Here is a 26,885-nt window from a genome sequence, read left to right as displayed (position 1 = left end):
GATCCAATTAATATAAAGAGCAAAGTCGAGAGTACTACAACAGGTTTTACAACCATTTGATTTCTCCCCCAGAAAATTTCAAGACCTTTGTATTTCTTTTGGAGTCGCTGCCATAGGATTATGCAATAGCGTAACACTAAAAGCAAAGTAGGAAATTATATCAAGTACATGCACATACCTGCACCAACACTGTACTTCAGGTTTTCATTTTACCTAACATGTTTTAAATTTCCTATGAGTAAATGGCAACCCAGGCATCATAAGAATAACTTATTCATGTTTGTTTAATTTTTATCCAGACCAAAAATGCTACCTTTTTTTTGCCCAACAGCTCATTTCAAGTAACAAACACAACTTTACTGCAAGATGAGATGACAAGATGCAGCAATAAAAAGCACCAATCCTAGTAAGGAAACACATCAACTAAATTTCAGCAAGGTTAAACTTATTTCTATAGAAGTTAGGTAGATCAAAAACTAAAAAAGAAAGAACTTGTAAGAATGGACCATTGCTGTCATGCCCAAAGTACATCCCACCAGCTTGTCTTAACATCCCGAACCTGCCTCCAGCAGAACAGCAGTGTGGTGACCACTGAGCCCTGAGCCATCACCAAGTGATTCAGGAACAATCCCATGTTCAGAAGAACAGAAGCAAGTTCCCATCCACTGAGAAGTCTCCAGAGCCAGCCCTGGCCATGCTGGTTGTTATGCAGTACACTGCTGGAATTACAAGTCAACATCTAAAGGCACAAGCTCTTAAAAATGAAGACAAAGTTGTTTGTGGCTGGAGTTCCAACTGCTTGTTCAGATGTGCATGGAGTAGTATCTACCTAATTTTCCTTGGAGAAAGTGGTTCTCCAAGTAAGAGGAGCTGATGGGAACTGAATGCTACCTGTCCTGACCTTCCTCTTTTTCCACGGATGAGACACTCAGAGGTAGTGGCACATTCTCAGATTTTGTAGAGGTCAACTCTCCAGTCTTGGAAGAGTAAATGCTTAAAGGACTGAACGCATATGGACAGCGTACCTTAAAGAAATTGTGTAACTGACAAGTAATTTTCTGTTCAAAAGGAAACAAGTGAAATTTGAAGGCTCAGTTGATTATCCTGACACACGTGCAAATCCATGCAAAACCTATTTTGACTCCTTTTTATAATCAAGTCAAGCAATCAAACTTTATCATTACTCAAAATTAACTGGATGATAGAGTAGTAAGATGCAACTGAAAGAGCTGAAAGGTTGTGGTTTGGATAATGTTCTTTACAACATAGGCTAATGAATCTGTGTTATTTCACTATTCACTGCATTGGATATAAAGAAAAATCCAATAAGGAAAAGCACCAGAACTTAAGCCACATCAGCAGTCCCCAGCTCAAGAGGGCAAGAAAAAGCAGATATAACCAGATTATGAAAGTGACTGCATTACTCAGTCTTTGCTGAGAATCATGTGTTCCAGCGACCACAAAGAACCCTTTCTTATAGTTTAGCAGGAAATTTACAGCATTTTCTCTTCCATGAAGTAGTATGCTTCTCCATCAAGAAGTTCTTTCAAAACAGAGGTGATAAAAACATCACAACAGTCCTAGCTTTTTATTTCTGGATTTGTTGAGAATCACTGGACTGAGTTTTAGTGAGGAAAATCCGCCAACAAACAACCTGTAGTGATTTTCAACATTTCCTCTGAGGAATCAGAGTGAAAGTTAAAATAACTATGCTCAGAGCACAAAGGTGTGTAGTCTTCAAGATACGCACACTTCAGAAATTGAAAACACTGAGCAGCATTTCAACAGTTGAAAAAAAACCCCACAGAACTTACAGGACAAAAACCTCTTTTCAAAGCTGTCTTTGCACACAGCACTCAAAGTAGTATTTCTGATGATCAGCAAAGCAATTTCAAGTATGATATGAACACGTCACATCGTAGAAGTAAATAAATAATGTCATTAACAGGGACTGACAGGTCAAATCACTAACAGCAGTGTGGAGGCAGGGGACATCAACATATTTATATTCCTCTAAACACAAAAAATTCCAGCAGCTAAAAAATTCAAACACACAAAGCACACAGAGATTAACTGAATTACAGCAGTACAATCCTGCATGGAATAGGCTGTTCCTCCCAAGCAAATTACATGTCTTCATATACCAGCAAATAAATTTTCATCTCTCTACATCAGTGATTCTTACAGTTGGTTGCAAAGTCACACTAATTTACTAAAAGTCTATTCTGATTTTTAACATTCATATAAGAGACTTAACTAATGTTCCTGAAGATTAATTCAAAACACTTCTTTCGGCCAAATGAGCAAGAGCTCATTTATGGCCCTCTAGGACTCTCTTGAAGTGAAATGACAGCATACTCTTCAATGACTCCATTTTTCACAAGTTAACTTGAAAGGAACATTATCTGATTTAGATAAAAACATCATTAAATCTACTTTATAAGAAAATCAGAAAAATCCTATCCACCAAATCTTTATCAATATCACTAAACAGAGTAATTAGGTATTAAAATATCCATTTACAGGAAAATTAGGATAATTAATTTTAGCCAGTCTAGAATGATTGCACATTAGTCTGACATACTGCAATAAATTTTGAGGAGTCTAAATGTGTTTCAAAAGGCCTCTTTTGAGCAGAAATTGCCCACATGCCTTCTTTTTAAGAACAGCAAATATTCTTTGGTTTGCATGTATGAACACATCAGTTGGTTAAGAGAGAAAAAGGAATTTCCAAATTACAGGAAAAGTACCTTAAAAAGGAACAGACTTTATTTTTTTTTTTTAAAGTAGTCTGCTTTTTTTCTTTCCATCAAAGTTCAGGATAAGATTTTGTCTTGTCAGGCAGATCTCTAACTCATGGAGATTTCAGCTATATTCAGCCTTGGATACTGAGGTCAAATACTAGTCTAGTAAGACCACTGTCCTCCTCAGTGTGTCTCCAGATAACGACTGTCCATTACTGCAGCAATATCCATGGTCACCTGCTCCTTTTCCCTCTCTGGAAAAGGCAGAAGTGGAGCAGAAGTAAAAACCTTCCACATGAAGCTCTACCACCTCGACAGAGCCTATTTCATGGGCTTCATATTCCTGTACCCTTTATTTGTCAACAGGATTGCTGCTTCTTCTGGAACAGGCCAAGCAGTCTTTCATCTCCAGTCTTCTACCCCCATGGAATTTTATTCTACTTAGTCTGAGAGTGCCTTCCAAAGATCCCTCTGTGTCTCATTAAGAAAGGGAATTCCTCCTCTTGCTCAAGCTGTGATCCAACCACAACACAAAATCCTGTTTTCAATTAACAAATCTACTAAGATGGGAAAATCTTGGCTCAAACCCCAGTCATATGGAAGATCCATACATCCTACAGTTTTCCTTGTACTGGAGTTATTTTCCCTTTTTATCCAGGCCCAATTATTTCACAGAAAGTCATTTACTCTGAATGAGGATGTGGGAGCTTCCTGTACAACAACAGTGCTTGTAAATTCAGTGCACAGTTACATTTACACTTCCTCTCAGAACATGCTGCCTCTGAGAGTGCAATAGAGCACTAACAGGACAATCCCAGACACTGTGCTCTGTACCTACCTAAGTAGGCAAGCAGCACCCACCCTATCTTATGACTTACTATTTTCAAATCAACTTTAAAAAGGCAACCTTTTGATCACTCAGCTTTAGTTCCCTTATTAACTTCCACAGCCTGAGTCATCTCTGGTGATGACACTGCTTGGGGTTTTCACAACAATAGCTCCAACATCAAAGCGGATTAAAAAGTCTTGGACCCATATATTGATCAGCCTTCCCATATAGGTAACCTCTTTCAATAGATGAAAAATTACTTCTATCTTTGGCTGCAATCAACTCCTCATCCTGCCAGCCAGTCATTGTATCAGTAACAACATCTTGTGATATTTCTGTTGCTTGGAACATCATTCCTCTTGACTACAGTGTTTCTATACAATACTCTTCCTTTATGCTCAAGCCCCCAAGCTGCTTGGTAACAATACACAGCTCATCTATTTCCACTGAAACCCCTGCCTGCGGCTAAAAACTGCTATTAGCAATATTGCTGTATATCCAAAATAATCTTCTTGACACTTCAGGCCTTAATACACCACCATTCCTTTTCTTCTGCACACCATCCTCTCTGTGGGTCCTTTTGTCATCACACAACAGCAATTTCACCCCTTCAGCCTCTTCTCTTTGATAAAACAAGTTTGAAGTATTGGCTGCTAGCATAATTTCTTACACATTTAACACCAATGGATACATCTATATACAACAGAAAAACTGGAAGGGGGAACATAAAAAAATGTGGTAAAAATCCAAAAGGCAACCTAGTCCAGTCATTTCATGAGACATGAATGTTCCTTTAATTTTATTAAAGAAACACTGATTTTCCTCACTGAAGATAGCATTAAGTCACGGCCATAAAATTTAGCTCATTACAGCTACAGTTTGAATACTTTCAACAGTAAGCCACAAGCCACGACAAGTCTTGCATCCAACAAAACCACAGCTGCAATCTGGATTCAAAATGCATTATTTGGTGTATACAAACCTAACCTGGCTCACCAACACCAGCTCCACACACATTTCTTCAGTGCCAGTGCTCACTACAGCTCCCACCAGCACCTCCCCAAAGCTCCTCCATTGTGTCAGCAGCTAAACACAGGTATTCTCTTCTGTGAGATTTTTTTTCTTCCCCTTGTAGTTAGCTCCCTGCACCAGTTTACCCAATGGCTCAAGGAACCCAGATGATGCCACAGAGAAGAAAGAACAGCAAGAAAAGGTTACTTTGCTCCCCACAATCAAACACAACATTCAGTTTGACTAATACTCAGTAGACAGTCTTCAAAAAATAAACATTCCCAGTCCCCACGCACCTATTCCTGCAGCAGAGCTGTACCTCTTCATTGTAGCAGATGTTTGGAAAGCCATGCAAGTCCTGACTGGACCGTGTTTGTTTGCAGTTGATCCTTTGGTGTAGCTGCTCCAGCCCAAGTACAGCACTGCCTCAATCTTCATTCAGCCAACTACCACTGTCAATAAAAACAGCTTATTTTAAGTGGGCAGCTATAATACCACTTTTGCAATATGCTTTTCTTCTCTGGAGCTCTTAAAAAATTAACAGTAGGAAAAATCACCTGCAAAGCAAGGGCAGTTCTAGCAAAAAAAGGCAATTTAGACAGCAGCAGCTACTGCTAGGATTCACCATGACAGTGCTCCCAGGATCCAGGTGGCTGATTGCTGCTTCTTTGGCCTGTACTTATTTTCCTCTGTATCTGTACAGTTTGCTCCCTCCTCAGTTAACACTTCACATAGAAGCCATCACTACTAGAGAGGTCCATGGCAGCTGTTGCTTTTTTGAATGCTTGGATGATTTTAAATTTGCAGTGCCAGAATATATGCATCTAGGTATTACTCATATAGGAAAGAAATACAAAGCTAAGCCTATGTGAATTTTAAATATATTCCCCTCAATGTAGTGAACTCGACCTCTGACAGAAGCTAACTGTGTTTGCAGGACTCACTGCCTGTCAGCTCTTCACAGGTACACCAGGGTGATCTGATACTACCACTGAAGTCAAACTAACAGGGAATTGTACTTTTCCCTCACGCTCCATCCTGCCAAGGGGTTTTCTTGCTCCCCCTCACACTGCATATGGAGATTATATGATCACAAACCAAGTCATTTCAAATGGCTGATCCATCACCCCACTGCTGGAGAGAGTGGCAGATAACAGACAGGAAGAGGGAACTCCAGGACGTTTGTCTGACAGGCAGCTAAAACTGGAACTGGATCTCACAGCTCTCAATATGAAGAGAGCAGACTATTCCTATGAGACTGCCTCACAACCCCACAGAACTATACCCTTGTAGTCATGCTTTCTGCTCTCTCTTCAAGTCACCCTGGCCTGCCACCAGGGTTGACACTCATATCTTCCACTTGTCTCCTAATATCCACAGTCACTCCCAAGTCTATTCTGTTCACTGCTGCAGGAACCAATACAAAATCAATTTGTAAAATTGATTGTACATGGTATTTATACAACAGTTGATTTATTTGAGACCGTGTAAACTGGTTATTCACTGCTGCCTCCCTGAGCAAGGGTGAAATTCCTGGTCAAACCCACAGAACGTTTTCCTAGTATTTAGAGGTTTTTAAGACAACACCCCCCCACAACTCACACAATGATCTTATACCTGTTCTTATAAATCAATTATATCTGTATATACTAAGATTTTAACAGTTACTTAAAAACTTACACATTTGAAAGATGTCCCCTTTGGCTGGACTCTTCTGCACGGTTAATTTACATACATTAACTTCAGCAGAAAATTTTAAGAGCCACACTGATACCACAAACTTACACTTATAACACCTGATGACAAGAAATTTTTCTATGTTGTATACTTCAAAGATTTCAGTCATTTTGAAGATAGTAGCGAAATACATTAATACTGCAATATTTTCCCTCAAAACCCTCAAAAGTTACAACAGTAACTCCAGTCTCAGTAGTTATCTTCATTAATACACATTTAGATTCCATAAAAGTCCAGCAAGAACTAAATGCTCACAAACTTTAAGGAATGTCCTGCCCAAAACTACTACTAAGGAATGCATTTCAGAAAATATACTTTCTCAGTGATAAAAGAAATCAATTAAGGAAGGAAAGGCTTAGTCAGAAAACCAGACTAGTACTTAGCCTACAATTAAGTTGGAGCTTTGTTTACATTTTCCCCTTGGCAAGAAAAGGAAGTTATGTCTTCCACATTTCCTGCAACAAGCTCTCTCTGCACTTCCAAAGCATTTTTTTTTGTTCTGTAACATGAATATGCAAGTTTTACAGAACAGCCAAAAGAGCATCACAAATGTTGACATAACGTTGTTTCTGAAAACAGAGGCACCAATCATGTACACACTTAATTTCATTAATTCAGCAACATCTACACATAACTCATGAACACAGACTTTTAAAGGCTGCAGAGTTAGAAAAGCTTATGGGGTGGTTTTTTGTTTAACTATTTGCTAAGGCAAATCTGCCCTTTGAGCAGACTGTTGACATGTCTTAATTCTTCCTTCTCTCCCCACAAGATCTGAAGCTTTTCAGATGTCCCAGAATACTAAAAAAAAAAAAAAATAAAATAGATTTTTCAAAGAAATCAAACAAAACCTTTAGGAGGAAAGCAAAAGTCGTTGCATGGCACTAATTACAGGAGTTACTCCATTAAAGAAACCCATTGATCCTAATATAATTTTAGACCAAATTTTGTTCATCTTTCTCTCTCTCATGCACAACTGTCCTTGATACCACAATTCCTTCACATTCAAAGAAAGGGCAAAATGCAGAAACTTTGCTAGCCTGTGCTCTACTTCTCTAATCTAATTTGATTCTTCCATGATTTGAAAAGTTCATTAATGTATAGAAAAAAAGACAACACTGCTACAAAAAAAAAGAAAAAGAAAAAAAAAGAAAAAAGAAAAAAGAAATCTCTCTTCCCTTGCTACCTAGATGACCATTCTCACTCAACCCTCCATTCATGTTCAATGAACAGAACAGTTTTCAGATTTTTTTTCCCTGTTAATCAGTTTTCAGATTAACAAAAATAAAATGTTCATTTCAATAAGGAAACACATTAATGTTGTGTATGTGGAAAAAAGGGCAAGCTCCTTTTCCTTCCAAACATAAAACAAAGATGAAACTACAGAGCCACAAGATATTTAAATAAAAGCACCCTCATTACTGTTGAAGATTGCTAGCACCCAATACAACTGAGCTTTGATGCAGCTTACACTAAGTCACAAAATGTGGCATTTTCCAATTTAATTCTCCAACAAAAATAAGTTGGTAGCTAAAAACAGAATAAGGAAGGAGGAGAAAGGACAGTAGATGCCCAAAGGAGTGGTGGAGAAATACCTAGATTGGCACAAGTCTGTTAATCCAAAGGGGAAACTTGGAGCCAATAATTAACTCAAAAATTATGCAGTAACAAAATTACTTCAGATGTTCTCAGCAGAGAAATTCAAATGTCTTGAGAAACTTAGAACAAGACACAACAAATTTAATTTTAGTTGTAGTGGAAAAGCCCTGAGTAGTATGAACAGATATTTTAGAAAGTTTGTAATACGACTGTACTTCTGATTAACATCATTTTCAGAAGACATGTAATTTAAGCTTTAAAGCCAGCTTCAAGTAGTAATTGCCCCGGTTATAACATCAAAGACTGTAGTCAAACGCAGTTAAAGACAAGCAGCTTTGATGCAGTGCATAAATACTTATGAGAGTCACTTTACCAGAGGTTACCAGGTCTTCAGATCCATGCCTAGAACTACAAAATACAATTAGACAGGCCTTATACTGTAAGTTAACCTTACTGTGTTAGAAGGGTATTTTGGCATTTCAAGTCCAAATACACATTTCCAGAAGTGCTTAATGGAGGACTAAACCCTATAGAGATTTTGATGACCAAATAAGAAGCAGGAGGTACTTTTTGACCTAAGTAACCTTTTAATGCATTTTTAAAAAAGGATATATCAAATTATTCTCTTAAATATTATCTTTGGCAATACAAAAAAAACCCCACAAACAAAACAACCCTCTAAAAACCAAAACAGTCAGCCAAGATGGGATTTGAGAATTTAAAGCAGTGAACACACATTCTTATCCAAAATTTAGATAAGCTAATGACTCATGAAAATAAACTGCAGCGAAGATGGAGATACTTGATACACTGGGAGTGTGGGGGGCTCACAAGGACACTGAGTAGCTCCTCATGCTGTCATACACATTCCTCTGCAGACATTATGGTGCTTGCATCCAGCTCTCCAGTACCAACTGTTGCCTCTCAGTAGTGACACAACTTAGATTATTCCTCCTTCAGTACCAAGGCCATCACTACACTGAGTAACACAAAGCTTCCCATCTCCAGCCTGCATTTTGTCAACTCAGCATTCTTATACCTTGATTGTCTCCGTGGTACAATATAAAAACAATTTCAAAGACTTCCTAGAAGTACCTCATTATAGACTGGCAAAGGTATTTTCAACTTAAAATGACAGTATAAGCAACTTGATGTATTTCAGAGGGCAGCAGTCACTACTAGAATGACTGTAAAGAAATCCATGAATCTATTAACATTATCTTCTCTACCTGCATTCTAGACATTTTATATGCATTTCGTTTCATCTCTCAAAATGTCTAAAATTGAGATGTCCAGTACAGGATGAACCAAGGTACAAGACTTTAATATCAGCCTATAATATATTCATATGCTTCGTTAGTCTGGGATTCATCAGGGGTTTTTTAAATGGGTAATAATAAATTCCACTGTGTATATGCCTAGGCTCCTTCCTTCTTCCAGATGAGATCTTCTGGTCATTCAGTTAAGTATCACAAGCAGCTTCAGAGGTTGTTAGCCATTTATGTATTTTAAGACATATGCCTGGGTACATGAGAAAAACCTGTAAATGCCCCCACAGGTAAAAAGAACTTCAGCACAACCTCATCTGATACACTGCAGAATTTAAGTGGATAAGCAGTATAATTATCACAGCAGCAGGAAGGCTTTAAAAAAAGACATCTTCCTAGGCTAAGTCAAAAAAATCACCAAATCTACAACAAACCCAGTTCTAACAGTCAAAGAACCACTTCTCCCCCATCTTTACATTAAGAATCATCATTTGAAAAAAGCTAAAGCAGAAGATCAAAAGAAATCAAAGAATAAGGGAGCATCAGTCCACAAAATACTGTCATGTTGCATTCTGATTGTATTTATTATGTTAGAATGCTTTTAATTAGCTCTCAAGCAGCATTTCCAGTATTGGGGTCAGGAGAAAAAAAGCATGAAAAAGAACTTTTGTCACTCATACTGATTATTTTTAAAGCACTTAAAATAACCTATCCATTTACAGAAGTGTTTTATATTCTTCATTGCAGTACAGAGATCTGGAGTAGCAGATGATAAGCAAAGCAGCACTTCAGTTTCTCACTAATGCAATGTGATCTACTTGGTCACTCAAAAAATACTTCAATATTCATATGAATAGGTATGAAGTTTTACTCATGTTGGATGCCTTCACAAGACACTGGTATTCTTGGTCTTTGTATATGAAACCTTGATTAAAATGTCAGGGGCAGACTACAAGAAAAATCTTCTCTCACACAGACTGCAGTTTAAAATACACAGAGATACATTTTGCAGCTCTACTGATCCCACAGAGCTTCTGCAAATTCTGGGTCACAAAAGAAAAAGCCCAGTTAAAGAACCAAGCAGCAGCCACTTATTACATTACTGTTTACATCAACTCCTTTGAGTTTAGCCATTGCTACCATCAGCAGAATGGTAAAATGTCCTGATAGTTATCCTGAAACCAGGTTTTAACAGAACTTGGACACAGTTTCCAAATTAGAGGAATCTTGCATATCATTAACTAGCTTGATCTCTCTCCAAAGCACATCCCACTAGATAATGTCAAAGTTCAGAAGTGATAGAGAAAAAGATTAATCTTAAAAGCTACAAATTGCCACAATTAAATGGTCCCATAAGAAAGAGGAGAGAGTAGAAATAAAAAGGCTCTTTAACAATATGAGGCAAATTAACAATAAAGGCAATATGAGTCTTTAACAATATCGTTAAAGGCTCTTTAACAATAACTGCAGAACTGGAAAGATATTCTCTAACAGAGATTTTTACAAATTAAATTCTACCCTTTACTGTTTACTACATTGGGTTGGAAACAGGGTATGACAGCACAAAAAAGCCAGGATGAATACAAAAGATCCACTTTTTAATACAGGAAGAACTGAACATACAATGATGTTTGAATGCCATAAAAAATAGACAGTATGAATGATCACTGACTTAGGACAATATCTGAGTACAAAGATCAAATAGGATTTAGAAAATTATCAGTCAGTTATACAGATAATGGCTCGCGCTTGAATGTCAAGTTTGAAAAACAGAGTAAAATCACTTAGAAGATACTTCTGAAACATAAAACTGATTTAAGAAGATGTTGCCCAAAACATTATACCTCCAGACTTAGTACTGAAAGCTTCTCCTTAATCAGTTTTGACAGCTGTTAATTTTTTTCTTGCATGCTTTAGCACTCAAACACCTAAATAACCAGTTTAAACCCAGTGATGAGAGAAAATCCCCAACAGGCTGGACACGTCTGCAAGGCCACCAGTAGTTAAAGCTCACATTCAGTAGTGTTTGGCATAAGCTTGCACAACACCTGCACACAACGGAGCAAACAAATCAGATTTAAATTTAACTAAGTATATAGTTAGGCATGTACTTGAATCCAGCACATCAGGCAACCCAGTTGCACCCTGATCCCCTTTACCTCCCTGGCCTCACCTCTACACTGTGCAACCAGACTTTCCACAGCAATGTGGTGACCCAGATGAAGGATCTGACATGAAGTTATCTTGTGCTTTAGTGGTTTATTTTTCATACAGATCAATTTCCTGAATGTTTCAGAGCGAAGCCATGTAAACTGCCCTACCAACACAGCTGAGGGGACAGTGCAGGAAGTAAGGAAAAGCAGCAGTGGACAAAGTGTTTAAACCAATTTCCCCACTAAACATCTATCAGGAACCTCACAGGTATCCTTATTATTGTGGGTTCCCCTTGCCAGTGGGATAGGGAACAGAACAGAAAGCAAAGAAAAAACAATGCAGTAAAACTCACAGGTTAAGATAAGTACAGTTTAATAATTGAAATAACCCAAAATATAATAATCATATTATAATAACAATTTCAATCTCCTAGTGTCCATTCATTATATAGAAAGCATCATCACTGATGGTATCCTTGGGAGACATGCAGGACAGACTAGATGGGAGTAAAAGGCAAGGCTAGAATCAAATGTGGCATCTGCAGTTCCTTCTTATAGTTCAGGCATATTAGTAAGCCAGTATAGGAAAGAGCATTCTAAAAATCCACACTATCTTCTATGCAAAGATTTAAGGATACTGACAAGACCTTTCCTTCAAAGAACCTGGGAAATTAAACAAAGCAATAGCTAAATGACTCCCTGGAAAGTCACCTAATATATCTGAACTAGGATTCCTGGTCCCCACTGCACGTACAATAAAGCTGGGCATCAGGTTTCCAGAATAGTGTGAAAAAATGGAAAAGCCATTAATCTGGTAACAGAAATCAAAAGCCATCTAAAAATGTTAACAAAAAGCAAAGAAAAAAATTTAGAGTTAATACTAAAATTAGCAGTTCTCTATCAAGATTTGCTGTAATTCTCATCAGTATTATGAGGAATACAGTTATTTCTTCTGAAGTGCAATCTCACAGTTTCCCTATAAATCTATTTATTGATTAATGTGAACTACATGCAGTCCATCAATATGTCCAAGGGATGTTTTCATTCATCTGACTGCTTGGCTCTGAAAGGCAGCCACAGCTACCTCAGTTCACCGCAGTGTACCCAAGACATCAGAAAAAGCTCCCCTTTTCTTGCATGTGGTCTGATGTATCACGAGCAAACAAGCATCAGGGCGGCAGAGGAGCAAGCAGGGTTAGTGTCCCACCTCCTCCTACGGCCACGTGCAGGACCCTATGACACCACATCACAACTGCAGCTTACTAACAGGACAGAAGACATTGTCCTTAAAATTCATCCCCAACAAACCTTGAGATTAATTGTCATCAGTGACAATTAATCTGTAAACCTGACACCATGTACGCAGCAACTTGAAAGGCCGCTTTCAAAATGAAGACTCAATATTTTGTTGTTCATTCATCAGGCTCTGGCAGTTTCACTGAATTACATTTAAAAAGCTGGCTGCAAAGGCAGCACATGATTTGCTGTAATTCTCATCAGTATTATGAGGAATACAGTTATTTCTTCTGAAGTGCAATCTCACCGTTTCCCTATAGATCTATTTATTGATTAAAGTGAACTACATGCAGTCCATCAATATGTCCAAGGGATGTTTTCATTCATCTGACTGCTTGGCTCTGAAAGGCAGCCACAGCTACCTCAGTTCACCGCAGTGTACCCAAGACATCAGAAAAAGCTCCCCTTTTCTTGCATGCGGTCTGATGTATCACGAGCAAACATCAGGGTGGCAGAGGAGCAAGCAGGGTTAGTGTCCCACCTCCTCCTACGGCCACGTGCAGGACCCTATGACACCACATCACAACTGCAGCTTACTAACAGGACAGAAGACATTGTCCTTAAAATTCATCCCCAACAAACCTTGAGATTAATTGTCATCAGTGACAATTAATCTGTAAACCTGACACCATGTACGCAGCAACTTGAAAGGCCGCTTTCAAAATGAAGACTCGATATTTTGTTGTTCATTCATCAGGCTCTGGCAGTTTCACTGAATTACATTTAAAAAGCTGGCTGCAAAGGCAGCACATTCTACTCTAATTTAACAGTGAGCAACATAGCTTCACAACATAAAGTTTGGAGCTTCTCAAACAAGCTTGAAAACTAAGAGGGGAAAAAAATTAAAAATCCCTATGACAAATTCAAGCAAGTCTTCCAGGAGAGCTTATAGAAGTAATTCTATTCCTTCATGTATGAGTCTTTGCAAATCAGTCCATGCCAGCTATAAGCTGTATCTATGACTCAGCAAGGGAATCTGGACATATGAAGAGAATTTACTTACTAATGTAAGAGGTAAGGAATTTTTAAATGGCAACAACTGCAACAATGCCACAGTAAATGACCCAAGTCAACTTCTAGTTTGTACACTTAAACATACAAGCAGCACGGTCAGATTAGAATGTCAAACCCATTTATGTATTGGCTGAAGTTTGAAAGCAAGTCAAACAATGCTTAGTGCAGCTGAGCTGAAATACAAAGGAGTCAACAGCTGTTTTCATCTCCAGTGAACAAAAACAAGCACTGGCTGAACATCTGACACAAAACACTGAGCTCCCTTTCCAAGATTACCTGCGTGCAGCTCAACTATGCAAGTCTAACTTCAGAGCTGAACACAAACCAGTGAGCAATAGGCAGCTTTGTGTTGTAACTTAAGATACAAGCTTGATTTACTGTGACATTCATCACATGTTTACATAAAAGCACGAACAGATAGTACTGTTTACATGACACTAATTGACACAGCAAAGTAGCAAGTTCTTAAATTGCTCAATAATGCTTTGGTCCATCAACTGAGACTAGTTATCTAGTCGATAAATTATTCCAAAAAGGGAGAAAACATCACAACCCATACCTTCTCAATACATTATGCTCACACAGATATTTTACATAATAAGCACTCAGACCTGGTCTTATAAACATCATGGTCCACAGAATCTGTACATTACTAACAGCCTTCTGTTCCACATCCTCATAAATAACATCTACAGAATTGTTTTTGTTACATTGGTAGCAGACTCTTAGTCAAAAAAGGGGTGGAGGAAAATGTATTTTAACTGAATTCTTAAGCAAAAGGTTCAAATGGAGAAGGATCTAAGAAGAATTCCACTCCCTGCACCACCCTGTGTGAAGAAGGATAATAACACAGAACTAGGATGAAGTATTTGAAACAATAAAAGAGAAGTTTAGAAAACTCATCCTCTTCGCTGAGATCGTTCAGAAAAAGAGGGTAAAGCTTTACCTCCTCAAGCTTTTCAGTGTCTCAACGTGTGTTACGAGGCTTAAACATTTTTTATTTTGGCTTCTGTTTTTATTTTCTCTATTTCGAAATGAAAACAGAGCATGCAGTATGTGGCAAAACCTGAGGTGATCACATCCCAATGGTATATGTGCCAAACACTTTAAATTTGTTATTATATTACATGGGTTTGAAGCAAAGCCTCAAGCGATGCTACACTGCCTAAGGTAAATTCTCACACAAACTACCATTGCATCAACACGTATTTTATTATCCTGCTATCGTATTTTATGTTAGTACTCGACATGTGTGTCATCTTTCACCCAACGGTCTCATACGGGATGGCGGGGAAGAGCAAGTAGAAACACGAACCAACAGAACAGCACTTATCCCACTGGCAGCAGGAATATTCCAGAGGCACGAGCGAACACATCACCTACAAAGCTCTCCAAGTTTCTCCAGGAACACGGCGGTAACACCTGTGCAGAGGGGAGCGGGGCAAAGCCCCGCGAATCCCGGGGCAGCGGCGATCTCCGGGCCGGGGCACGGGCCGGGCCGGCCGGGAGCCCCGCAGGCACGGCGGGCGAGCGCGGCCGCGCTGCCCCGGCCCGACACGGGCGGAGCTCCGCGGCCGCGGGAGCACGAGCCCCGCACCAGCTCCTGCGGAGACGGCTTCGAGCAGCTCTGCAGCTCCGCGGGGAGCGCCCGGGGCGGAAGGGAGGGAAGGAGGGAGAGAAGGGAGCGAAAGGGCGGCGAGGCAGGACCCGACAGCTCGGACAGGCACAGCCGAGGCCGCTGCCGCCGCTCCGGACCGCGCACCGTGCGGGCCGGGAGCGGCACGGGGAGCAGGGCTCCTCCCGCGGCGGGGCCCCGCGGAGCTGCGGGCTGGCAGCGGCGCAGCGGGACAAGCCGCCCGCAGCCGGCCCGGCGGGGCGCGCAGGGAGTCCCGCCGTGGGGGCGTCGACGGTCTTGCCCCCTCCCCTCCGCCGTCGTGACACCAAGCCCGCGATCCCCTCGCAGCCCGGCTTCCCGCGGTGCCTCACCTCCGGCAGCCGCTCGCCGCCGCCATCCTCCCGGCTCAGCGCCGCCCGCTCCCGCCCGGCCCCGCTCCGGCCGCCGCCATTTTGCTCCCGAGCCCCAGGCTCGGCCGGGCAGCGGGAGCGCGCACGGCGCCTGCGCGGCGGCGGCGCTGCGGCGCGCGAGCCACGTGGTCCGGGGGGCCGGGGCTGAGGGCGGGGCCGGGGCTGAGGGGGCGGCCGGGGCTGAGGGGGCGGTGTAGGGCTGGCGGCGCTGCTGCGTCCCGGCGGGTCGGGGAGTTCGGGGTCTCGGTGCTTTTCCCCGCACAGCTGGTCTGGGATCGTGTGGAAAAGCCGAGCCCGGCATGTGTGCCCCTGCCGCGACCCCCGTTCCAACACCGCACTGCCTGCTCTGTGTGACACACCTGCCAAGCTTGTTGCCGTGCCCAGGTGCAGGGGTGTCTGCCGTGTACGCGGTGTGTCAGCAGGCGTTCTTTGTCCTTGAGACTAACTAAGCTGCTTATATTAAGCCTGTGTCTGTCTCCTTGCTTTGCTAAACTGCCGTGAGCTTGTTAGAGGCAGGGCACAGTCAGATGCCAGTTTTATTGTTCATACTAGGAATATATACTGCTTGCCTGGAAATAAACTCCCACAACCTTTCCAACTTCTGATAACCCCTCTCAGCATGAGAAATTAGTATTTCACTGGTCTAGGTGAAAGTCGGTGCCAGCAGTAGAAATGCTTCTAGCTGTTCCCACCATTGCTGGTACCGTGCCGGCTGCATTTTCTTCAAATAAAGGCGTATGTTGATACAGTCAGGATCGGCAGGTGTCTGCCACCGTGTCTGTAAGATCACTGTTTTCTAAGTCGGTGAGAGTGACCCAAAATACATGTCAGCATTTTATTAGAGCAATAAAGACTCTTAAGTGAGCTGAACAGCTTGTGCCCACTAAAAGAACGAAGCACCATGTGTCTATATGTGAGAAGGTCTGAGAAAAGTTCCGTGCATGGGCCAAAAATCTGATTAAATCACATGCTAGAAAATATTCAGCAAGCTGAAAGCCACATCTATGATTATTCCTGGTTGGTAAAAGCAAGCTATGACTGATTATATCCCCTCCTGATTCTGCTGACAGTCCATTTCTGGAGGGAAGCCTCCCTCCCACTTGGCATCCTGCTGTCCTCCATCTCTGTAATTAACTTGCCTGAGTGCTGCAGACCTCCCTAACTACCACTTGGCACAGCGTCCCATAGAGCTCAGCAGCTTACCAAGGAGCTAGGGGTAAAACAACCTCTGATATATTTGCCCATGCTATAGACTGTTTTCAGCCCAAAACCAGAGGAGAAACGCAGTTGGGTTTATAGACAGCATTATGTACTCCCTGGGGTTTTAACCATCTTACTTATTTATATGTTCTCTGTTGTTGTAGTATATGAAAGCATCACAACCTTTGACTTCCATATCTGTGCAGTACCAGAGATGAGGGAATTCTTACCATTGGAATGTAATCGGTGAAGTTCATGCTGTCAGGGGTATGCTTGTATGTGTTCAAGGGGGTCTATTTCCTGTAAATGGGATGCCTTTGTAAGCTATTGTTGCTGTTGTTGTCATGAGAGCTCATAAAACTGACTGGCAGGCAGAGCTCAGCCTCTGAGCTATTGTCTGCTAGAGCCTTCCCACCTTCTGTTTCTGTCTCTTTTCTTGCTCCTGCCCTAAGCCTGCTTTCCATTTCTTGCTGTTAGGAACCCTGACATGTAATACCATATACACAGTGTTCACCTCAGTTTTATTTTACCCTGTTTTTCTGTAGAACTGTGTTATATATTGCCTGCCTGGACATACAAGGATTTAGGTCTATGACCTCTGTGATAAAATATTTTTAAATCATTGATCCATTTCTCATTTGGGTCCTTATGCATGCTGCAACTTCAGGAAAGACTGAGGCACCAAAGCTGGGCAACCAACAGACAGAAATGTTGGAAAATTAAACTGCAGTAGTTTTAAAACACATGGAACTGTTAATTTAAATGTATCTGTTAGGAAGAATTGTTTCAGACAAGGTTCTTAAATATGAACAGTGTGAGACAAGCCCAGTGTCTCTATGTCATTCATGATTTACAATATCATTGTTACAATTATAGCAGTGGCTTGCTGAGAGCACAATAGAAGTAAGAATGAGTTGAAGTTAAATAAGTAAAGTTCAGGTCACAGAGCTCTTAGATTGAAGGGAAGTTTCAGGTGAGAGGAACCAGTTTGGTTTTCAGGTGAGAGGAACCAGTTATGAATTTGTTCCCAAAGTTCTGTTGTTAGGTGAAAAAGACCAGTCAATTCTCCAGCAAACGTGGCTCATAATCTTCTAGGTAATAAAAATGAGAAAGGAAAAGAAGTCTTGCAGGCTGAATATTTGTTTTGTTAGTGGTCCTTTTTAGTGTTCTAATATCACTAACTAGAATGTAGTCAAAATGGATGGTTAGATTAAAGTATAAAGGTCTTGCTCCTGCAATAGTCATCCTTGTAGTAGCTAAAATAAACCTTCTTTCTTATGACTCAGAGACAAACAGTGTGTTGGGTAAAAACTTAGGGGAGACATCTGGCAGGTTGGAAGTGAGGATGGCTACCATGTGCTTTCTCTTACTTTGGGCTTTAAAGCACAGAGGTCACCCCTTGGCTGCAGCACACTGGCGTTGTCTTTGAGGATTGTGTGGTCTCGTGGACCAGACAGCTGGGAAGCACACCAAAGTAAGCTGACTAACTCCTTCTGCCACCTGGGATCTTGGTGCAGAAGACAGTGTTATAAAACACTGAGTTACAAACCTTGCTGTGGAGGAGTGGGAAATGGAAGCTAATTGCATTTACATGCAGGTAGTGTGTTTTCTGAGATGAGAGGATAGGAGATTCACACTGTCTGACAAACACCCCCAGAGCATGTGCACTCTCATCACTTCCCTGATCATTTAATTATAATCCTCACTCCACGTTCTGAGAAAGAAATTGATCTTCCATTTTTATCAGGATTTAGATATGTTTGGTTTGATCAATTTAAAATAATCCCTTGATGTCCCAATGAGTAAAATCTTATATATGCCTTAAATATTGTAAAATGTCATCTTTTCTTTAGAACAAAGAGCAGAGTGAGAATCTATCAGCTGCACAACGGTTCTCAGTACCTCTGCTCATACAGAATGATTCATGTTTTTGCAGGGACTTCTATAAAATACTTACTGATATAATCATTGTACATATACATTTTATCTTCAAACTCAAGAGTCTTAGGAAAAATTGAGTATGTGCCATGACATACTAAAAATAAAACCAACTCCAATGTCTACTGTAGTTCACTTACTCTTCATTTGCACTAGGAAGATCAATCTTTGAAATGCCCTTTGGATGATATTTATCAGAGTTTATTGAAGAGAAAATACTCTTGAAAAAAAGCCCCAACCAGTTCACTTCCATTGCTTCATTTTTTGTCTGTGATTCATTTCTTAGACTTTTAGATGTTTCATTTGGTTTTCATTCCAAATGTGTACTGTTGGTGATTATTAGTAACATATTTATTGGTGTGTTGTGTGGAGGCTGTAATCAACCCCAGGGTCCCTCTATGCTGGATGGTCTGCCAATCACAGATTACAGTAGGTAGTTTAGAGAATTTACCTGTTAACTGGAAGATGTGATCATGGAAGGTACCTCCTGCAAACCAGCAAGAAGACCAAATGTGTGTAGTTTTCAGTGAGAGCTGGGTCACACCATGTGTTGCAGAGGGTACCTCCAGGTGCCATGCCTACTACAGAAATAATGTCAGTTGCATTAGTTAGAAAATATGGTTCTGTTCTTGTAAATAACACTGTTTCATTCATGACCGTTTCAAGTGTGACTTTCTACCATTAAAGATAAAAATCCTTAAAGTCCAGTTTGTCCTGATTTTTTTATTATTAATGTATTTCAGTTCAATTTTACAGCACTCAGGGAAGGATATAATGGCTAAAGAAAAGCTCAGAATATTTAAAATATTGTGCTTATTGGTAACTGATCCACAATAACTGAATGCTCAAAGGCTGAAAAATAGATTGAAGACTGAAGCTTATTTTTCTAAACAGGCTTCATTTTTATCAGTGGTATTGAGGAGATTCTGCGAATATGTAGATCTGGACCATAACTAGCTCTTTAATCTTATTCTTTGTCTGTTGTATTTCTTACTATCTGAGCTTTTCTCGCTACCTAAACCTACTTTAAAATTTTGTAGACAGTTATTTGCCACACTCATGTACACATTGCTCATTATACATCAGCTGGGAGACCCTCAAAGAACAGACTGCAGTTGACATGCAAGCCACAGTAATTGATTTTGTGTAACCAGTGATGGCAGAGCGAGACCTGTGCTTCCTTGTGTGAAATAGGTGCTGTGGAAGCACAGCAGTGACAGAAATGCTCTTTCTGCCCTGGTTTTGCTCGTTCCTTCAACCACCAGATCTTCACACAAAGAGAAGAGAGCTCTGTGTTTTGGCAAGAGAGCTGAGGAGGGTAAAGGATTTTGTTTGCTACAAGCAGAAGAGAAGGAGGCTGCTCAGGGACATCTGTGATGGGGGCTGCCATGTAACTGGGATCTGCTGTGAGATCTCTGCCTCTTCTGTGAAGAAGAGAATTCCCTCTCAGTGTGTGCAGGGGAAAGCTGAAGGGCACAGAGCCACTGTGCTCTTCTGGGGAGTTTGGTGAATTGAATGAGGTGAGATAGTTGTATCCAGCAGGAAAAAAGTGCAAACTATTACTGTGAAGATGTTAAACAGGCCCTGGCCCAAGCACGTGGTATAAAAGACGTACATCAGGGGCCTTTGAAGAAGCACAAGGGAAAGAAGGAGCATCAGATTCCAAGGAAAATGGGGAAGCCTGGAGATAAGTGTCTGTCTGTGGAACAACCCAGCACCTTAAGAAATGAAGACAAAGTTGGTGGTGATTTATGTCAGGAGGTTAAACCTTACAGAATTAATGGCCTTTGAAATCCATGGGCTGCCAATGCTGGGCAGCCCATGATCATTACGTTTAGACAAACCTACATTGGGAGGTTTAATCAAGATCTCAAATTGAAGCACACAAAATTAATTGGCTTGCTTGTGTGACCTTTATGTAGCTAACTTCTGCACATTGACAGGGAATATCTCTAGCTCTGATCACCAAAGCTTTTCCTAAAAGCAGCATTACCTTATTGTAAATCAAATTTCATTTGGATTAACCTTTAGTCAGGTCCTTAAAAAGAGGGGACACATATGTTGTGTGTACATAAGGGGGTTGATTGTTGTTCCTGGTGCTACAGTGTCACTGATGGTCTTGGTAAGGGTATAATCCCTCATCCTCTGGCTGTATTCCTTGGTAAATACTCTCTATAATCTCTCAGTAGAGAGAAAGATGCCAAAACCAAACTACTGATGATGATGGCAATTGCTTGCCTTGGTTGTGTAAACCTGCACTGCTGGTCTTTTTCTAGCATGCAGTACTTGTCAAATGGTGCTTTTCCCCCCATTTCTGTGTGCAGTGTGCACAATGTAAGATGTTTGTGGAATGAGCAGTTACTCAATACATTGATCTCTCCTCACAGTTCAGTGTGACACTATGCCTACTTTGCAACACATTTCAACCTAAATGCAGAGTTGCTACCTTCCTAAAGCCCTTTCTGTGGCACCTGAAAGGCACCTTCACAAACACTGATGAAGTTTCAAAAAGCAGTTGCTATTTCCACCCTGTAGATTACGATGTGGGGCACAGAATTATTCAGATGGAGAACCTGCTTGGTGTGGGGGCTCAGTTGGGTACCCAGGCCCTTGTGGGCTCTGGGCAGTGCTGCTGTGCTCAGGGCTCGTGTCCTGTTCTGTTCAGTAGCAGCTGTGAGCCTGCCCTCCTGCAAGCTTGCCTCCAGGATTGCGAGTCAAGCACTCAGAACATGAAGAGCAAAGAGCTAACTACAACTTATGAGAAGTTCAAGTAGTAGCTGATTATTACACTGTTATTCTTTGGCAGAGGCAAGGTTGGATTCCCAGGAGAGCACTTAGCTAGGAGACAGTAATTTCTCTTCCTAAAATTTCCTGCCTCATGCCATCTGTGCCTTCCAAGTTCTGCAGCATGCTGACCAAAGATTAACATATGGACATTTTTTTTCAAAATGTGCATCCCTGATTTATACTCAGAATAGGTTCATCTTATAAATCATCTATCTGTTTAGACCCTGCTATGACCCAGTTGGATCTGGATGTCATAATGTTCAGTTACTGATGTTAAAAATAGTTTTCCACTGGAACTTAGATACAGCTTTTGATTACATAGCATCAGCTGAATTTGTAGCACTGACTGGAATTTGTCTATGTACTTAATGTATGGATCAAATAACAAACTGATTGGGAAGTTCATGCTAGAAAAATGACAGTAGATGATCAGTGGGAGGTATAAGAATTGTTGATATGCATATAAAGCCTGTTCATAGAATCATAGACTCAATTAGATTGGAAATGACCTTTAAGATCATTAAGTCCAACTATTAATTCAGCACCACCAAGTTCACAATAAACCACATTCCTAAGCACCACATCTGGACATCTTTTAAATCCCTCCAGGGATGGTGACTCCACCACTGCCCTGGACAGCCTGTTCCAATGCTGGATGACCATTTCAGTGAAGAAATTCACACACAGAATCCCACAGAGGATCACTTAAGTTGGAAATTATGTTGACGATTATGTACTCCAACCTTTGACTGATCACCGCTCTGTCAACTAGACCAGAGCACTAAGTGGCACATCCAGTAATTTCTGGAACCCTTCCAGGGATGGTGACTCCATCATCTTCCTGGGCACTAGGGCATTCCAATGCTTAGCAACCCTCTCTGTGAAGAAATTTTTCCTGAAATATCCTGAGCTGGAAGGGATAAACACAGATTATCTAAGCCCAAATCCTGGTTCTGCACAGAACAGCCCTGAGCATGTGCCACATTTCTGTTTATTTCCACACCATGAGAAAAAACCAGAAATTTATTATAATCCATTAAATAATCATGTTTATTTTTCACACCATATGTCTGAGAATGTTGTCCAAATGCTACTTGAACTCTGTCAGTCTTGGGGCTGTGACCATTTCCTTGGTTCTTTGTACTTAAATTGAGCTGGTAAGCCTCCTGAGAAGCTGCTTGATCAATAGTGGACAAATCTTGTATATGTTATTACTATCCTTGTTCTACAGTCTCAACAAAGAAACCTGGATGATGAACCTGTTATCAAGGTGAGTAGTGTCTGGACCAGACTGAATGAGTCTAGTTTCTGAAAGAAACCAGAAGTTTTTGGAGGAAAAGTAAGAGCAACATGCAGAATAGCCAGTGGTCAGAGGGGGAGACAACCTTGAAAGTAGTCAACATGATGGAGATCTAAACTCCCTAAACAGAGATGAGCATGGTAATGGACTGCTCTCAACCAGCGAAATTTTCCTCATGTCAAATCTAAATATTCCTTACTGCAATTTAAGTTCACTACTTTTGTTCTGTCAACAGCAGACATGGGAATCAGGTTATTATTTTAGTCTTTTCAAATACTTTTATTGCACAAGTCTGGAAAACAGTCACCTTTTCCCCTCCTTCTGTACTTAGACTGAATAATTCAAACTTTTTCAGCTTTTCCTTGTGGATATATTGTGGTTCTTGGTTGTTCTCCTTACACTTCTTTGTTGTCTGTGATTACTTCTTGAAGTCCAGGTCCCAAACTAGATGCCAAATTACAGTACAGGTTATACCAGTAGCATGTGCTTTAGGGGACTCTTTGAGATGCTTCACAGATGATATTCCCAGTATTTTACCTTCTTGTATTTTGTGTGATCACTTATCCTGGGTGCAGAATATTCTATCCTTTGTTATTTTTCTAAATTTTCCCTTGTTCTTGTTGCATTGTCTGCAACTGAGACAAGTTGGCTTTGTTACACACACCTCCTGTTCTTTCTCCACTTTCCATTACCCCACAACTGTGCCATTCATGATTTTCTAAGGAAGGACATATTTTCTGAGACTTCATTTCCTCTTGGTCATATTTTCCTTAGTACCTGTCAGTTCACTCATTTGCATAGAAAGCAGACTTTATAGTCTTTATTTTGCTGTTCCTCCTCATCCCCTTCACAAAAATGAAGAACACCTACTTCCTAGTCCCAGGAAGGTTCTCTACATTCTCAACCAGCTTCTCTCTACTGCTTGCAATCAAATGGAAAATGAGCTCTCTTCTACCTGTATTCAGAATAAACACATCATTAATAATTTTCTAAGAGTTTTCTGGACAATTTGGTCTGTATATTTTTTTCTTAAATATATGCATATGTGCATAATAGGCAGATGCTAAATCTCCATGGCTTACAAATTTGTACCTTTGGCTGATTCTGCTAGCTGGTCTCAAAAAGCCTTGTCTGCATAATCTGCCCTGTTGAGCGTTTCTGTGACACCACCCTTGTGCATTTCCCTCTTTGTCATTATACCTATGTTAATGTTACATTAACATGGATTATTCCTCTCTCAGTTGTGCAACTTCAGTAGTGACTGGTTTATTGTATTTAAGATTCCCAGCATTTCTTGTTTATTTCCTGTGTTTCTAACATTAATAAACAAATATCTGAAATGTTCAGAGAATTGACTCACTGTCCTTCACAGCCTTCTTATGACCCTTATGAATACAAAGCAAACATACTGATCCCCATTTCTTGACGAGGTGGACTGAATGTCTACCCAGTAATTTGTAGAACAATCTTTCAGGAGCCCAAGCTCTTCTGCTGCTACAGTTTATGCAGACAAATTCTCGTTTTCAAAATGTCTTTCTCACTGTCTTGCCCTTAAATCACAACTGGAAGAATAAAAAAGAGTTCTAGGTGACTCCCCTGCTGCCTCACCCTCACTCTTTGCACCTTGCAGTTACTATCTGTCCCTTCAGTCTCTCTTCTAGCAGTATCCTTGGAACTCATGTGGATGAAGAGCATGAGGAAATACTCACTAAACTGGCAGGGCTTCCTCATCTCATGAAGACCCAAGTCCTGGGAAGATAGAAGCTATGGAGCATTGGCTGAAGATATTTTGCCTTTTCAGACTGGGAGGTGTGTAAACAGCAGTGTTGGCTGTTCCACAGGTAGGACTGACCTGTTTTGCTTCCTGACAGTAGTAGTGCTGATGGTGCCAGTGGGATTTGCAATTCCACACTAAGCCACAAAGCATTTCAGAGATAAATGAAATGCTATTGACAGCTTTAGTTAAGAAGTAATAGTTAATGAAAACCTATGACTCCTACCGTGAGATCTGAGATAATGTTAAGTGTTAGCAATGTCTTGTCATGAGAGAAAAAGTGCATGGAAAATCACAGAAATACTGACACTGAGATTCTAATTAGTCTTTTAATACGAATTTAAGATAAGGAGGTCCTGTATGAGCATAGTGGGATCCTATTGTATTAATGGGATAACTGCTGAAGATGAGGCACCAGTATCCCTCAAACATCACAACCAAGGATTGGAATTTGCTGTACCTGCCCACAATATATATGGAATGGGTATTACTCATATATCCCATGAAAAGCTTGGAGCTAACACCCAGAGTTACAGCAACTGCCTGAATGAGATGATTGCTTTGGAGGGCCCTTTTTAAATAGAAGTAGGTTTAAGCTGTGTCAGATGTAGTTCTGTGGTGACTGATGATTCAAGGGCTTTTGTATGCAGAGTGTAGGTGCAGATCCTAGCAGATGAAGTGAGCCCTGAATGCAGCAAACTGAAATTGATAGCACATCACAGTGATTTAAATTAATAATGTGCTGAAAGTCTGGTTTTGCTTACGTTTCAAGATTTTGGCTCTGCCTCCCTTTTTACCTTTGAAGTTAACATTCACTGCAGAGTGATCTTTGTTTTCTCCCAAGCACTTTCATCCTCTGCCTCAGGCCATCCCATGTATATGGGAGGAGAAGATTTGTGTGAAAGGTTTTTTCAAATCCCTGCTTAAAGTTAATTTCTGCTATGAATCTTATAAGCAATGATAAGCTGCTACTGTTTGCTGTGCTGCATGTGGTGTTCATTTCATTACTTTCAAAATAAAGGAGCCTAATGTGCCAGAAGGTATTACCTTGGTAAGACCAGTTCTGTAGACTTTTGCAGCTGTCTGAGGATGTCAAAGCATAATCTGGCTGTGAAAATGGTATTTTAGGGTAGAGATAGGCCTCTGAGGCTTTGTTGGCACAGTGAGTCCTCCAATTCCTTTCATGATATTGGAAGAAAAAATGAATTAATGTCAGATCCTGATAATTTTTCCTTTTGGTGTCTGATTCTCCTCCTACTTCACTTTCTAAAGAGTTGCTTTATTTGACCTGTTTAGATTCCAGCATAGCTCCTACGGTAGTTTGTGTGTTGCTGTATGGATAGCACCCAGCCTGATGTGGCATAACATCTACTGGCCATCCATACCCTGCTGAATTACACCTGTGCTCTGGAGACACCAATCCAGGATTAGGCACGGTGAGCAAGTCTTTCATTAGAGCAATAGAACTAATGCAGCCAAGCTGTTACATCACTGCTTGGGAATAGTAACCTCATTCCAGGAGTAGTACAGATATTTAGCAAGGTGTTGGGCATTTCTTTGCTGCACACCAGAGATGTACCCTTAGATCCCTACAGGTAGTATTCATGTTCAGTCCATAATTCCCTGCAAGCAAACTTTGCAGGTAAAATCAGTGTTGCAGGCAGAAGACAAAAATGTCAAAGACCACCAAATGAAATGGATGGCCTGGCTCTGGACTGGACCTAGGATTACAGTATCCTCCAGAGCTGAATATGGCAATTACTTTGTGATGCCTACCCATAACAGCAGAAAAAGCCAAAAAGATTATGTGTTCTTGAAACCTCGTGAAAAAAGATATAATTCCTCTGGTGATTTTAAAAGTAGGCACAGTACATATAAGCAAACTGGGAAAATGGGGTACTGACTGGCCTGCTTTTGCAAGCCTCCAGCTGATAACAGTCAGCTCTTGGGATAAATTTTTTTATTGTCTTGTTCAAAACCCAGCGTGATGAACAGTCATAGGGTTGTTTGTCTCCTCCTTCTGTCTGGGTTGGCCCAGTGCCACTGTCCGCAGTTGTAGTGTGCTAGTTTATACCAGCTGGGACTCCTGACTATGATTTGCTTATTCATCAGGTTCCAGGGGGAAAATATAAATAGTACTTAGCTCTCTTACTGCTCTTTACAGGAAAAGAAAAAAAAAAAAAAAGAGTCAAATCTACATTTAAACAGAA

The 26,885-nt window shown here is 40.7% G+C and overlaps 1 protein-coding gene across 5 annotated transcripts in view; it reads right to left on the bottom strand.

Annotated features, from left to right (window-relative positions):
• BTBD7 (BTB domain containing 7) overlaps positions 1–15,774 on the bottom strand; it is a 52,342-nt gene extending 36,568 nt beyond the window's left edge. For 4 of the 5 annotated variants that reach the window (XM_039712591.1, XM_039712593.1, XM_039712595.1 and 1 more), the window contains exons 1-2: positions 15,638–15,762; positions 4,881–5,036 (exon numbers count right to left, since the gene is read on the bottom strand). The gene's annotated coding sequence lies outside the window, so the exon portion shown is untranslated. Of the gene's footprint in view, positions 1–4,880; positions 5,037–15,637 lie in introns of all 5 variants that reach the window. The other variant, XM_039712592.1, reaches the window with a different exon arrangement.
• Positions 15,775–26,885: the final 11,111 nt, after the last annotated feature.

Source organism: Passer montanus, unplaced genomic scaffold, assembly GCF_014805655.1.
Source record: "Passer montanus isolate IOZ18808 unplaced genomic scaffold, ASM1480565v1 scaffold27, whole genome shotgun sequence".
NCBI classification, from domain to species: Eukaryota; Metazoa; Chordata; class Aves; order Passeriformes; family Passeridae; genus Passer; species Passer montanus.
The sequence above is the reverse complement of the archived record's forward strand: the minus strand, read 5'-3'. Positions and strand labels throughout refer to the sequence as shown.